At 38.6% G+C, this 14,871-nt stretch overlaps 1 protein-coding gene across 3 annotated transcripts in view; it reads left to right on the top strand.

Moving 5' to 3' along the window:
- KIAA2012 (KIAA2012 ortholog) overlaps nucleotides 1-14,871 on the top strand; it is a 287,207-nt gene that overhangs the window by 204,821 nt on the left and 67,515 nt on the right. The window lies entirely within an intron of this gene.

The following is a 14,871-nucleotide window of genomic DNA, read 5'->3' as shown; positions in this document are numbered from 1 at the left end:
CCTATATCCTATACGTCAGCATCCTATATCCTATCCTATATGTCAGCATCCTATATCCTATATGTCAGCATCCTATATCATATCCTATACGTCAGCATCCTATATCCTATATCCTATGTGTCAGCATCCTATATCCTATACGTCAGCATCCTATATCCTATCCTATATGTCAGCATCCTATATCCTATCCTATACGTCAGCATCCTATATCCTATACGTCAGTATCCTATATCCTGTCCTATATGTCAGCATCCTATATCCTATATGTCAGTACCCTATATCCTTTCCTATACGTCAGCATCCTATATCCTATATGTAAGCATCCTATATCCTATCCTATACTTCAGCATCCTATATCCTGTCCTATACGTCAGTATCCTATCCTTTATGTCAGCATCCTATATCCTATCCTATACGTCAGCATCCTATATCCTATATGTCAGCATCCTATATCCTATCCTATATGTCAGCATCCTATATCCTATATGTCAGCATCCTATATCCTATACGTCAGCATCCTATATCCTATCCTATACGTCAGCATCCTATATCCTATGTGTCAGCATCCTATATCCTATGTGTCAGCATCCTATATCCTATACGTCAGCATCCTATATCCTATCCTTTATGTCAGCATCCTATATCCTATGTGTCAGCATCCTATATCCTATGTGTCAGCATCCTATATCCTATACGTCAGCATCCTATATCCTATCCTATATGTCAGCATCCTATATCCTATATGTCAGCATCCTATATCATATCCTATACGTCAGCATTCTATATCCTATCCTATACATCAGCATCCTATATCCTATATGTCAGCATCCTATATCCTATCCTATGTGTCAGCATCCTATATCCTATGTTTCAGCATTCTATATCCTATCCTATACGTCAGCATCCTATATCCTATCCTATACGTCAGCATCCTATATCCTATGTGTCAGCATCCTATATCCTATGTGTCAGCATCCTATATCCTATATGTCAGCATCCTATATCCTATCCTATGTGTCAGCATCCTATATCCTATATCCTATGTGTCAGCATCCTATATCCTATACGTCAGCATCCTATATCCTATCCTATATGTCAGCATCCTATATCCTATATGTCAGCATCCTATATCATATCCTATACGTCAGCATCCTATATCCTATCCTATACGTCAGCATCCTATATCCTATCCTATACGTCAGCATCCTATATCCTATCCTATATGTCAGCATCCTATATCCTATATGTCAGTACCCTATATCCTTTCCTATACGTCAGCATCCTATATCCTATGTCAGCATCCTATATCCTATATGTCAGTATCCTATGCTATATGTCAGCATCCTATATCCTATCCTATACGTCAGCATCCTATATCCTATCCTATACGTCAGCATCCTATATCCTATCCTATATGTCAGCATCCTATATCCTATATGTCAGCATCCTATATCCTATATGTCAGCATCCTATATCCTATACATCAGCATCCTATATCCTATCCTATATGTCAGCATCCTATATCCTATGTGTCAGCATCCTATATCCTATGTGTCAGTATCCTATATCCTATACGTCAGCATCCTATATTCTATCCTATATGTCAGCATCCTATATCCTATATGTCAGCATCCTATATCCTATACGTTAGTATCCTATATCCTGTCCTATATGTCAGCATCCTATATCCTATATGTCAGTACCCTATATCCTTTCCTATACGTCAGCATCCTATATCCTATATGTAAGCATCCTATATCCTATCCTATACTTCAGCATCCTATATCCTATCCTATACGTCAGTATCCTATCCTTTATGTCAGCATCCTATATCCTATCCTATACGTCGGCATCCTATATCCTATATGTCAGCATCCTATATCCTATCCTATATGTCAGCATCCTATATGTCAGCATCCTATATTCTATACATCAGCATCCTATATCCTATCCTATACGTCAGCATCCTATATCCTATGTGTCAGCATCCTATATCCTATACGTCAGCATCCTATATCCTATGTGTCAGCTTCCTATATCCTATGTGTCAGCATCCTATATCCTATACGTCAGCATCCTATATCCTATCCTATATGTCAGCATCCTATATCCTATATGTCAGCATCCTATATCATATCCTATACGTCAGCATCCTATATCCTATGTGTCAGCATCCTATATCCTATACGTCAGCATCCTATATCCTATCCTATATGTCAGCATCCTATATCCTATATGTCAGCATCCTATATCATATCCTATACGTCAGCATTCTATATCCTATCCTATACGTCAGCATCCTATATCCTATATGTCAGCATCCTATATCCTATCCTATGTGTCAGCATCCTATATCCTATGTGTCAGCATTCTATATCCTATCCTATACGTCAGCATCCTATATGTCAGCATCCTATATCCTATCCTATACGTCAGTATCCTATCCTATATGTCAGCATCCTATATCCTATCCTATATGTCAGCATCCTATATCCTATACATCAGCATCCTATATCCTATCCTGTACGTCAGCATCCTATATCCTATATGTCAGCATCCTATATCCTATGTCAGCATCCTATATCCTATATGTCAGCATCCTATATCCTATCCTATATGTCAGCATCCTATCCTATATGTCAGCATCCTATATCCTATCCTATACGTCAGTATCCTATATCCTATATGTCAGCATCCTATATCCTATCCTATACGTCAGTATCCTATCCTATATGTCAGCATCCTATATCCTATCCTATACGTCAGTATCCTATCCTATATGTCAGCATACTATATCCTATTCTATACATCAGCATCCTATATGTCAGCATCCTATATCCTATATGTCAGCATCCTCTATCCTAAGTGTCAGTATCCTATATCCTATCCTATACGTCAGCATCCTATATCCTATCCTATATGTCAGCATCCTATATCCTATATGTCAGTACCCTATATCCTTTCCTATATGTCAGCATCCTATATCATATATGTCAGCATCCTATATCCTATCCTATATGTCAGTATCCTATCCTATATGTCAGCATCCAATATCCTATATGTCAGCATCCTATATCCTATCCTATACGTCAGCATCCTATATCCTATGCTATACGTCAGCATCCTATATCCTATCCTATATGTCAGCATCCTATATCCTATCCTATACGTCAGCATCCTATATCCTATACGTCAGTATCCTATATCCTATCCTATACGTCAGCATCCTATATCCTATCCTATACGTCAGCATCCTATATCCTATTCTATACCTCAGCTTCCTATATCCTATACGTCAGCATCCTATATCCTATCCTATAAATCAGCATCCTATATTCTATCCTATACGTCAGCATCCTATATCCTATCCTATACGTCAGCATCCTATATGTCAGCATCCTATATCCTGTCCTATATGTCAGCATCCTATATCCTGTCCTATATGTCAGCATCCTATATCCTATCCTATATGTCAGCATTCTATATCCTATCCTATATGTCAGTATCCTATCCTATATGTCAGCATCCTATATCCTATCCTATATGTCAGCATCCTATATCCTATTCTATACGTCAGCATACTATATCCTATATGTCAGCATCCTATATCCTGTCCCATACATCAGCATCCTCTATGTCAGCATCCTATATCCTATATGTCTGCATCCTCTATCCTATATGTCAGTATCCTACATCCTATCCTATACGTCAGCATCCTATATCCTATATGTCAGCATCCTATATCCTATCCTATACGTCAGCATCCTATATCCTATCCTATATGTCAGCATCCTATATCCTATATGTCAGTACCCTATATCCTTTCCTATACGTCAGCATCCTATATCCTATGTCAGCATCCTATATCCTATATGTCAGTATCCTATCCTATATGTCAGCATCCTATATCCTATCCTATATGTCAGCATCCTATATCCTATCCTATACGTCAGCATCCTATATCCTATCCTATATGTCAGCATCCTATATCCTATACATCAGCATCCTATATCCTATCCTATATGTCAGCATCCTATATCCTATGTGTCAGCATCCTATATCCTATACGTCAGCATCCTATATCCTATCCTATATGTCAGCATCCTATATCCTATCCTATACGTCAGCATCCTATATCCTATACATCAGTATCCTATATCCTGTCCTATATGTCAGCATCCTATATCCTACATGTCAGTACCCTATATCCTTTCCTATACGTCAGCATCCTATATCCTATATGTAAGCATCCTATATCCTATCCTATACTTCAGCATCCTATATCCTGTCCTATACGTCAGTATCCTATCCTTTATGTCAGCATCCTATATCCTATCCTATACGTCAGCATCCTATATCCTATATGTCAGCATCCTATATCCTATCCTATATGTCAGCATCCTATATCCTATATGTCAGCATCCTATATCCTATACATCAGCATCCTATATCCTATCATATACGTCAGCATCCTATATCCTATGTGTCAGCATCCTATATCCTATGTGTCAGAATCCTATATCCTATACGTCAGCATCCTATATCCTATCCTTTATGTCAGCATCCTATATCCTATGTGTCAGCATCCTATATCCTATGTGTCAGCATCCTATATCCTATACGTCAGCATCCTATATCCTATCCTATATGTCAGCATCCTATATCCTATATGTCAGCATCCTATATCATATCCTATACGTCAGCATTCTATATCCTATCCTATACATCAGCATCCTATATCCTATATGTCAGCATCCTATATCCTATCCTATGTGTCAGCATCCTATATCCTATGTTTCAGCATTCTATATCCTATCCTATACGTCAGCATCCTATATCCTATCCTATACGTCAGCATCCTATATCCTATGTGTCAGCATCCTATATCCTATGTGTCAGCATCCTATATCCTATATGTCAGCATCCTATATCCTATCCTATATGTCAGCATCCTATATCCTATCCTATATGTCAGCATCCTATATCCTATCCTATATGTCAGCATCCTATATCCTATACATCAGCATCCTATATCCTATCCTATACGTCAGCATCCTATATCCTATATGTCAGCATCCTATATCCTATGTGTCAGCATCCTATATCCTATATGTCAGCATCCTATATCCTATCCTATATGTCAGCATCCTATATCCTATCCTATATGTCAGCATCCTATATCCTATCCTATATGTCAGCATCCTATATCCTATCCTATATGTCAGCATCCTATATCCTATCCTATACGTCAGTATTCTATATCCTATCCTATACGTCAGCATCCTATATCCTATCCTATACGTCAGTATCCTATCCTATATGTCAGCATCCTATATCCTATCCTATACGTCAGCATCCTATATCCTATATGTCAGCATCCTATATCCTATCCCAAACATCAGCATCCTATATCCTATCCTATATGTCAGCATCCTATATGTCAGCATCCTCTATCCTATGTCAGCATCCTATATCCTATCCTATATGTCAGCATCCTCTATCCTATATGTCAGCATCCTATATCCTATACGTCAGCATCCTATATCCTATCCTATATGTCAGCATGCTATTTCCTATATGTCAGCATCTTATATCCTATCCGATACGTCAGCATCCTATATCCTATCCTATACGTCAGCATCCTATATCCTATACGTCAGCATCCTATATTCTATCCTGTATGTCAGTATCCTATATCCTATGTCAGTATCCTATATCCTATCCTATGTCAGTATCCTATATCCTATCCTATATGTCAGCATCCTATATCCTATCCTATATGTCAGCATCCTATATCCTATCCTATATGTCAGCATTCTATATCCTATCCTATATGTCAGCATTCTATATCCTATCCTGTATGTCAGTATCCTATCCTATATGTCAGTATTCTATATCCTATCCTATATGTCAGCATCCTATATCCTATCCTATATGTCAGCATCCTATATCCTATCCTATATGTCAGTATTCTATATCCTATCCTATATGTCAGCATCCTATATCCTATCCTATATGTCAGTGTTCTATATCCTATCCTATATGTCAGTATCCTATCCTATATGTCAGCATCCTATATTCTATCCTATATGTCAGCATCCTATATCCTATCCTATACGTCAGCATCCTATATCCTATCCTTTATGTCAGTATCCTATCCTATATGTCAGCATCCTATATCCTATCCTATAACCTATCCTATACGGCAGCATCCTATAACCTATCCTATATGTCAATATCCTATATGTCAGCATCCTATATCCTATATGTCAGCATCTTATATCCTATCCTATATGTCAGCATCTTATATCCTATCCTATATGTCAGTATCCTATATCCTATCCTATATGTCAGCATCCTATATCCTATCCTATATGTCAGTATCCTATATCCTATCCTATATGTCAGTATCCTATATCCTATCCTATATGTCAGTATCCTATATCCTATCCTATATGTCAGCATCCTATATCCTATCCTATATGTCAGTATCCTATATCCTATCCTATATGTCAGTATCCTATATCCTATCCTATATGTCAGTATCCTATATCCTATCCTATATGTCAGCATCCTATATCCTATCCTATATGTCAGTATCCTATATCCTATCCTATATGTCAGTATCCTATATCCTATCCTATATGTCAGTGTCCTATATCCTATCCTATATGTCAGCATCCTATATCCTATCCTATACGTCAGCATCCTATATCCTATCCTATATGTCAGTATCCTATCCTATATGTCAGTATCCTATATCCTATCCTATATGTCAGCATCTTATATCCTATCCTATATGTCAGTATCCTATCCTATATGTCAGTATCCTATATCCTATCCTATATGTCAGCATCCTATATCCTATCCTGCCACACAGGGTATTAATACACCTGTGGGTGCCTTGTGGAGAGAGCTCAGGTGTGGGCTGATGAGGAGGCAGACCAGTCAGGCTGCTGTTGGAGGCAGTCTATGTGGGACTGTGGCAGCCAGAGAGCCCAGTGAAGCTAAGCGAGCTATTGGGGGCCAAGAGGCCTGTGTCTGGACCTTGCAGGAGGCAAGGGGGGACCATAAACCTCTCAGACTGTGTGACATTGAAGCAGCTGGGCTGCAGGCTGAGGAAGCCAGGGCCTACTGTATACCTGGAGGATACAGGGAAGGCCACAAAGACTGACTGTGTTTGTATAGCTGTGCAAGCCAAGCCAGGCTGGAGCATGCAATAGACCTGCAGAAAAGCAGGCAGAGACTTTATTGGCAGACTAGCTGCACCTTGATAGAGAGGGTTCAAGAAGTGAGCTAGTGCCCTAGGTTGAGCTAGGTGACCTAGGTTGTTTATTTTCTAATTCTGCACCTAATCACAGCACCACTGACCCCAATCTACCGAGCTGATTACCCCAAGTTATCACTATATATATATATATATATATATATATATATATTATATATATATATTATAATATATAATATAGTGTGTGTGTGTGTGTGTGTATATATATATATATATATATATATATATATATTTAACACTGTATCTATATATCCTGCACAAATTTAATTTGTATACAGTGAAATCTCTTAAAAGCAACCATTCAGGAGTAATAAAGACAATCGTAAAAAACCCTTACAATAGGTAACAATTACTAAAGTTCCAGGCCATTGGGAATCGGGGAAAGATGCTGTGGATCAGTCTGTGCTTCATACTTATAGTGTAACCCAAAACTGAAAGTGTTGGGAAAAGCATTTCTGCTCAGAGAGACCAGTTTTAGAAGAAGCAGACGCAGGACAGGAGACTACCCTACGCGTTTGGCCACAAGTGTCATAGCACCTCCCACACTGTGACTGTCCAATCAGGCGTGGAAGAAAATAGTCCTGACTTTATTCACAAATCTCACTGATCAGATCTCTGATTCACTGGTTATAAAAAGGTTTAGTAATATGTTTAATGGTCTGGTTCTGAAGCAACCCTGAATTTCTGCACAGACACTGAAGTTATGGTGATAGAGGAGCCCCCATAGCAGTGCCATTTTATTTTTTTATGTTTTGCCAGTTTGGTAACTTTTATTGTGTGCTATTGTTTTGCCTGGAGAACAGATATGTTTACAAATAGCATTAAAGTAATATTACTTGTTATGGCCAACTTTACACACATTGTATTGTCATGAATTAATAGCTAACCAAATTCATATTCTATATAAGCGATTCACTGAATTATTTATCGCTTTACTGTATATTAGATTTTGTTTGTGTTGTGGAAGTACTGTACTTTATCAATAGATGTGTGTGTACTGTATAGTAACACTGAGCTTGTGTGTGTGTACTGTATAGTAACACTGAGATTGTGTGTGTGTACTGTATAGTAACACTGGGATTGTGTGTGTGTGTGTGTGTACTGTACAGTAACACTGGGATTGTGTGTGTATACTGTATAGTAACACTGAGCTTGTGTGTGGGTGTGTGTGTACTGTATAGTAACACTGAGATTGTGTGTGTGTTTACTGTATAGTAACACTGAGATTGTGTGTATTGTATAGTAACACTGAGATTGTGTGTGTGTGTACTGTATAGTGACACTGAGATTGTGTGTGTGTACTGTACAGAAACACTGGGATTGTGTGTGTGTACTGTATAGTAACACTGGGATTGTGTGTGTGTGTGTACTGTACAGTAACACTGGGATTGTGTGTGTATACTGTATAGTAACACTGAGCTTGTGTGTGGGTGTGTGTGTACTGTATAGTAACACTGAGATTGTGTGTGTGTTTACTGTATAGTAACACTGAGATTGTGTGTATTGTATAGTAACACTGAGATTGTGTGTGTGTGTGTATTGTATAGTAACACTGAACTTGTTTGTGTGTGTGTACTGTATAGTAACACAGAGATTGTGTGTGTGTTTACTGTATAGTAACACTGAGATTGTGTGTATTGTATAGTAACACTGAGATTTTGTGTGTGTGTATTGTATAGTAACACTGAGATTGTGTGTGTGTACTGTACAGAAACACTGGGATTGTGTGTGTGTACTGTATAGTAACACTGGGATTGTATATGTGTGTGTACTGTATAGTAACACTGGGATTGTATACGTGTGTGTACTGTATAGTAACACTGGGATTGTGTGTGGACTGTATAATAACTCTGAGATTGTGTGTGTACTGTATAGTAACACAGATTGTGTGTGTGTACTGTATAGTAACACTGAGATTGTATATGTGTGTGTGTGTACTGTATAGTAACACTGAGATTGTATATGTGTACTGTATAGTAACACTGGAATTGTGTGTGTGTGTACTGTACAGTAACACTGGGATTGTGTGTGTATACTGTATAGTAACACTGGGACTGTGGGTGTGTGTACTGTATAGTAACACTGAGATTGTGTGTGTGTACTGTATAGTAACTCTGAGATTGTGTGTGTGATTGTGTGTGTACTGTATAGTAACACTGAGAGTGTGTGTGTGTACTGTATAGTAACACTGGGATTGTGTGTGTGTGTGTGTGTGTGTGTACTGTATAGTAACACTGGGATTGTGTGTGTGTGTGTACTGTATAGTAACACTGAGAGTGTGTGTGTACTGTACAGTAACACTGGGATTGTGTGTGTGCTGTATAGTAACACTGGGATTGTGTGTGTACTGTAAAGTAACACTGAGATTGTGTGTGCACTGTATAGTAACACTGAGAGTGTGTGTGTGCTGTATAGTAACACTGGGATTGTGTGTGTACTGTATAGTAACACTGAGATTGTGTGTGTTTGTACTGTATAGTAACACTGAGATTGTGTGTGTTTGTACTGTATAGTAACACTGGGATTGTGTGTGTACTGTATAGTAACACTGGGATTGTGTGTGTACTGTATAGTAACAGAGATTGTGTGTGTTTGTACTGTATAGTAACACTGAGAGTGTGTGTGTGATTGTGTGTGTACTGTATAGTAACACTGGGATTGTGTGTGTGTGTGTACTGTATAGTAACACTGGGATTGTGTGTGTACTGTATAGTAACACTGGGATTGTGTGTGTACTGTATAGTAACACTGGGATTGTGTGTGTACTGTATAGTAACACTGAGCTTGTGTGTGTGTACTGTATAGTAACACTGAGATTGTATGTGTGTACTGTATAGTAACACAGAGTGTGTGTGTGAATGTGTGTGTACTGTATAGTAACACTGAGAGTGTGTGTGTACTGTATAGTAACACTGGGATTGTGTGTGTACTGTATAGTAACACTGAGATTGTGTGTGTACTGTATAGTAACACTGAGATTGTATGTGTGTACTGTATAGTAACACTGAGAGTGTGTGTGTGTGTGTGTACTGTATAGTAACATTGGGATTGTGTGTGTGTGTGTGTGTACTGTATAGTAACACTGAGTGTGTGTGTGATTTTGTGTGTACTGTATAGTAACACTGAGAGTGCGTGTGTGATTGTGTGTGTACTGTATAGTAACACTGGGATTGTGTGTGTGTGTACTGTATAGTAACACTGGGATTGTGTGTGTACTGTATAGTAACACTGAGATTGTGTGTGTGTGTGTGTGTGTGTGTGTGTGTGTGTGTACTGTAAAGTAACACTGGGATTGTGTGTGTGTGTACTGTATAGTAACACTGAGATTGTGTATGTACTGTAAAGTAACACTGAGATTGTGTGTATGTGTGTGTACTGTATAGTAACACTGAGATTGTGTGTGTGTACTGTATAGTAACACCGATTGTGTATGTACGTACTGTATAGTAACACTGAGATTGTGTGTACTGTATAGTAACACTGAGCTTGTGTGTGTGTACTGTATAGTAACACTGAGATTGTGTGTGTGTACTGTATAGTAACACTGAGATTGTGTGTGTACTGTATAGTAACACTGAGATTGTGTGTGTACTGTATAGTAACACTGAGATTGTGTACGTACTGTAAAGTAACACTGAGATTGTGTGTATGTGTGTGTACTGTATAGTAACACTGAGATTGTGTGTGTGTACTGTATAGTAACACTGATTGTGTATGTACGTACTGTATAGTAACACTGAGATTGTGTGTACTGTATAGTAACACTGAGCTTGTGTGTGTGTGTACTGTATAGTAACACTGAGATTGTGTGTGTGTACTGTATAGTAACACTGAGATTGTGTGTGTGGGTGTACTGTATAGTAACACTGAGATTGTGTGTGTACTGTATAGTAACACTGAGATTGTGTGTGTACTGTATAGTAACACTGGGATTGTGTGTGTACTGTATAGTAACACTGAGATTGTGTGTACTGTATAGTAACACAGAGTGTGTGTGTGATTGTGTGTGTACTATATAGTAACACTGAGAGTGTGTGTGTGTACTGTATAGTAACACTGGAATTGTGTGTGTGCGTGTACTGTATAGTAACAATGAGATTGTGTGTATGTGTGTGTACTGTATATTAACACTGAGATTGTGTGTGTACTGTATAGTAACACTGATTGTGTGTGTACGTACTGTATAGTAACACTGAGATTGTGTGTACTGTATAGTAACACTGAGCTTGTGTGTGTGTGTACTGTATTCAAACACTGAGATTGTGTGTGTGTGTACTGTATAGTAACACTGAGATTGTGTGTGTACTGTATAGTAACACTGGGATTGTGTGTGTGTGTGTGTGTGTGTGTGTGTGTGTGTGTGTACTGTATAGTAACACTGAGATTGTGTGTACTGTATAGTAACACTGGGATTGTGTGTGTGCGTGTACTGTATAGTAACACTGAGATTGTGTGTGTACTGTATAGTAACACTGGGATTGTGTGTGTACTGTATAGTAACACTGAGATTGTGTGTGTACTGTATAGTAACACTGAGATTGTGTGTGTTTGTACTGTATAGTAACACTGAGATTGTGTGTGTTTGTACTGTATAGTAACACTGGGATTGTGTGTGTGTGCGTGTACTGTATAGTAACACTGGGATTGTGTGTGTGTGCGTGTACTGTATAGTAACACTGGTATTGTGTGTGTGTGTACTGTATAGTAACACTGGGATTGTGTGTTTACTGTATAGTAACACAGAGTGTGTGTGATTGTGTGTGTACTGTATAGTAACACTGAGAGTGTGTGTGTGATTGTGTGTGTACTGGATAGTAACACTGAGAGTGTGTGTGATTGTGTGTGTACTGTATAGTAACACTGAGAGTGTGTGTACACTGTACAGTAACACTGGGATTGTGTGTGTGCTGTATAGTAACACTGGGATTGTGTGTGTACTGTATAGTAACACTGAGATTGTGTGTGTACTGTATAGTAACACTGGGATTGTGTATGTGCTGTATAGTAACACTGGGATTGTGTGTGTACTGTATAGTAACACTGAGATTGTGTGTGTGTGTGTGTGTGTGTACTGTATAGTAACACTGGGATTGTGTGTGTACTGTATAGTAACACTGAGATTGTGTGTGTACTGTATAGTAACACTGGGATTGTGTGTGTGCTGTATAGTAACACTGGGATTGTGTGTGTACTGTATAGTAACACTGAGAGTGTGTGTGTACTGTATTGTAACACTGGGATTGTGTGTGTGCTGTATAGTAACACTGGGATTGTGTGTGTACTGTATAGTAACACTGAGATTGTGTGTGTACTGTATAGTAACACTGGGATTGTGTGTGTACTGTATAGTAACACTGAGAGTGTGTGTGTGTGTGCGTGTACTGTATAGTAACACTGAGATTGTGTGTGTACTGTATAGTAACACTGGGATTATGTGTGTACTGTATAGTAACACTGAGAGTGTGTGCGTATACTGTATAGTAACACTGAGATTGTGTGTGTGCGTGTGTACTGTATAGTAACACTGAGATTGTGTGTGTGTGTGCTGTATAGTAACACTGAGATTGTGTGTGTACTGTATAGTAACACTGAGAGTGTGTGTGTACTGTATAGTAACACTGGGATTGTGTGTGTACTGTATAGTAACACTGAGAGTGTGTGTGTGTGTACTATATAGTAACACTGAGAGTGTGTGTGTGTTTACTGTATAGTAACACTGGGATTGTGTGTGTACTGTATAGTAACACTGGGATTGTGTGTGTACTGTATAGTAACACTGGGATTGTGTGTGTACTGTATAGTAACACTGAGAGTGTGTGTGTACTATATAGTAACACTGACATTGTGTGTGTGTGTCTACTGTATAGTAACACTGAGATTGTGTGTGTACTGTATAGTAACACTGACAGTATGTGTGTGTGATTGTGTGTGTACTATATAGTAACACTGACCTTGTATGTGTGTGTACTGTATAGTAACACTGAGAGTGTGTGTGTGTGATTGTGTGTGTACTGTATAGTAACACTGAGAGTGTGTGTGTGTACTGTATAGTAACACTGAGATTGTGTGTGTACTGTATAGTAACACTGAGATTGTGTGTGTACTGTATAGTAACACTGAGTGTGTGTGTGTGTACTGTATAGTAACACTGAGATTGTGTGTGTACTGTATAGTAACACTGAGTGTGTGTGTGTGTGTGTACTGTATAGTAACACTGAGAGTGTGTGTGTGTACTGTATAGTAACACTGAGAGTGTGTGTGTGTACTGTATAGTAACACTGAGAGTGTGTGTGTGTACTGTATAGTAACACTGAGTGTGTGTGTGTACTGTATAGTAACACTGAGAGTGTGTGTGTGTGTACTGTATAGTAACACTGAGATTGTGTGTGATTGTGTGTGTATTGTATAGTAACACTGAGATTGTGTGTGTGTGTGTACTATACAGTAACACTGAGATTGTGTGTGTGATTGTGTGTGTACTGTATAGTAACACTGAGATTGTGTGTGTGTACTTTACAGTAACACTGAGATTGTGTGTGATTGTTTGTGTACTGTATAGTAACACTGAGATTGTGTGTGTGTACTATACAGTAACACTGAGATTGTGTGTGTGATTGTGTGTGTACTGTATAGTAACACTGAGATTGTGTGTGTGTACTTTACAGTAACACTGAGATTGTGTGTGTGTGTGAGAGATTGTGTGTGTACTGTATAGTAACACTGAGAGTGTGTGTGTGTGTGATTGTGTGTGTACTATATAGTAACACTGAGCTTGTGTGTGATTGTGTGTGTATTGTATAGTAACACTGAGATTGTGTGTGTGTGTACTATACAGTAACACTGAGATTGTGTGTGTACTTTACAGTAACACTGAGATTGTGTGTGTGTGTGAGAGATTGTGTGTGTACTGTATAGTAACACTGAGAGTGTGTGTGTGTGATTGTGTGTGTACTATATAGTAACACTGAGCTTGTGTGTGATTGTGTGTGTATTGTATAGTAACACTGAGATTGTGTGTGTGTGTACTATACAGTAACACTGAGATTGTGTGTGTGATTGTGTGTGTACTGTATAGTAACACTGAGATTGTGTGTGTGTACTTTACAGTAACACTGAGATTGTGTGTGATTGTTTGTGTACTGTATAGTAACACTGAGATTGTGTGTGTGTACTATACAGTAACACTGAGATTGTGTGTGTGATTGTGTGTGTACTGTATAGTAACACTGAGATTGTGTGTGTGTACTTTACAGTAACACTGAGATTGTGTGTGTGTGTGAGAGATTGTGTGTGTACTGTATAGTAACACTGAGAGTGTGTGTGTGTGATTGTGTGTGTACTATATAGTAACACTGAGCTTGTGTGTGTGTGTACTGTATAGTAACACTGAGATTGTGTGTGTGTGTACTGTATAGTAACACTGAGATTGTGTGTGTGTGTGTGTGAGAGATTGTGTGTGTACTGTATAGTAACACTGAGATTGTGTGTGTGTGTGTGTGTGTGTGTGTGTGTGTGTGTGTGTGTGTGTGTGTGTGTGTGTGTGTGTGTGTGTGTGTGTGTGTGTGTGTGAGATTGTGTGTGTA

The sequence above is a fragment of the Taudactylus pleione genome, unplaced genomic scaffold (genome assembly GCF_031769625.1).
Source record: "Taudactylus pleione unplaced genomic scaffold, aTauple2 ptg000976l, whole genome shotgun sequence".
Classification (NCBI taxonomy): Eukaryota; Metazoa; Chordata; class Amphibia; order Anura; family Myobatrachidae; genus Taudactylus; species Taudactylus pleione.
The sequence above is the reverse complement of the archived record's forward strand: the minus strand, read 5'-3'. Positions and strand labels throughout refer to the sequence as shown.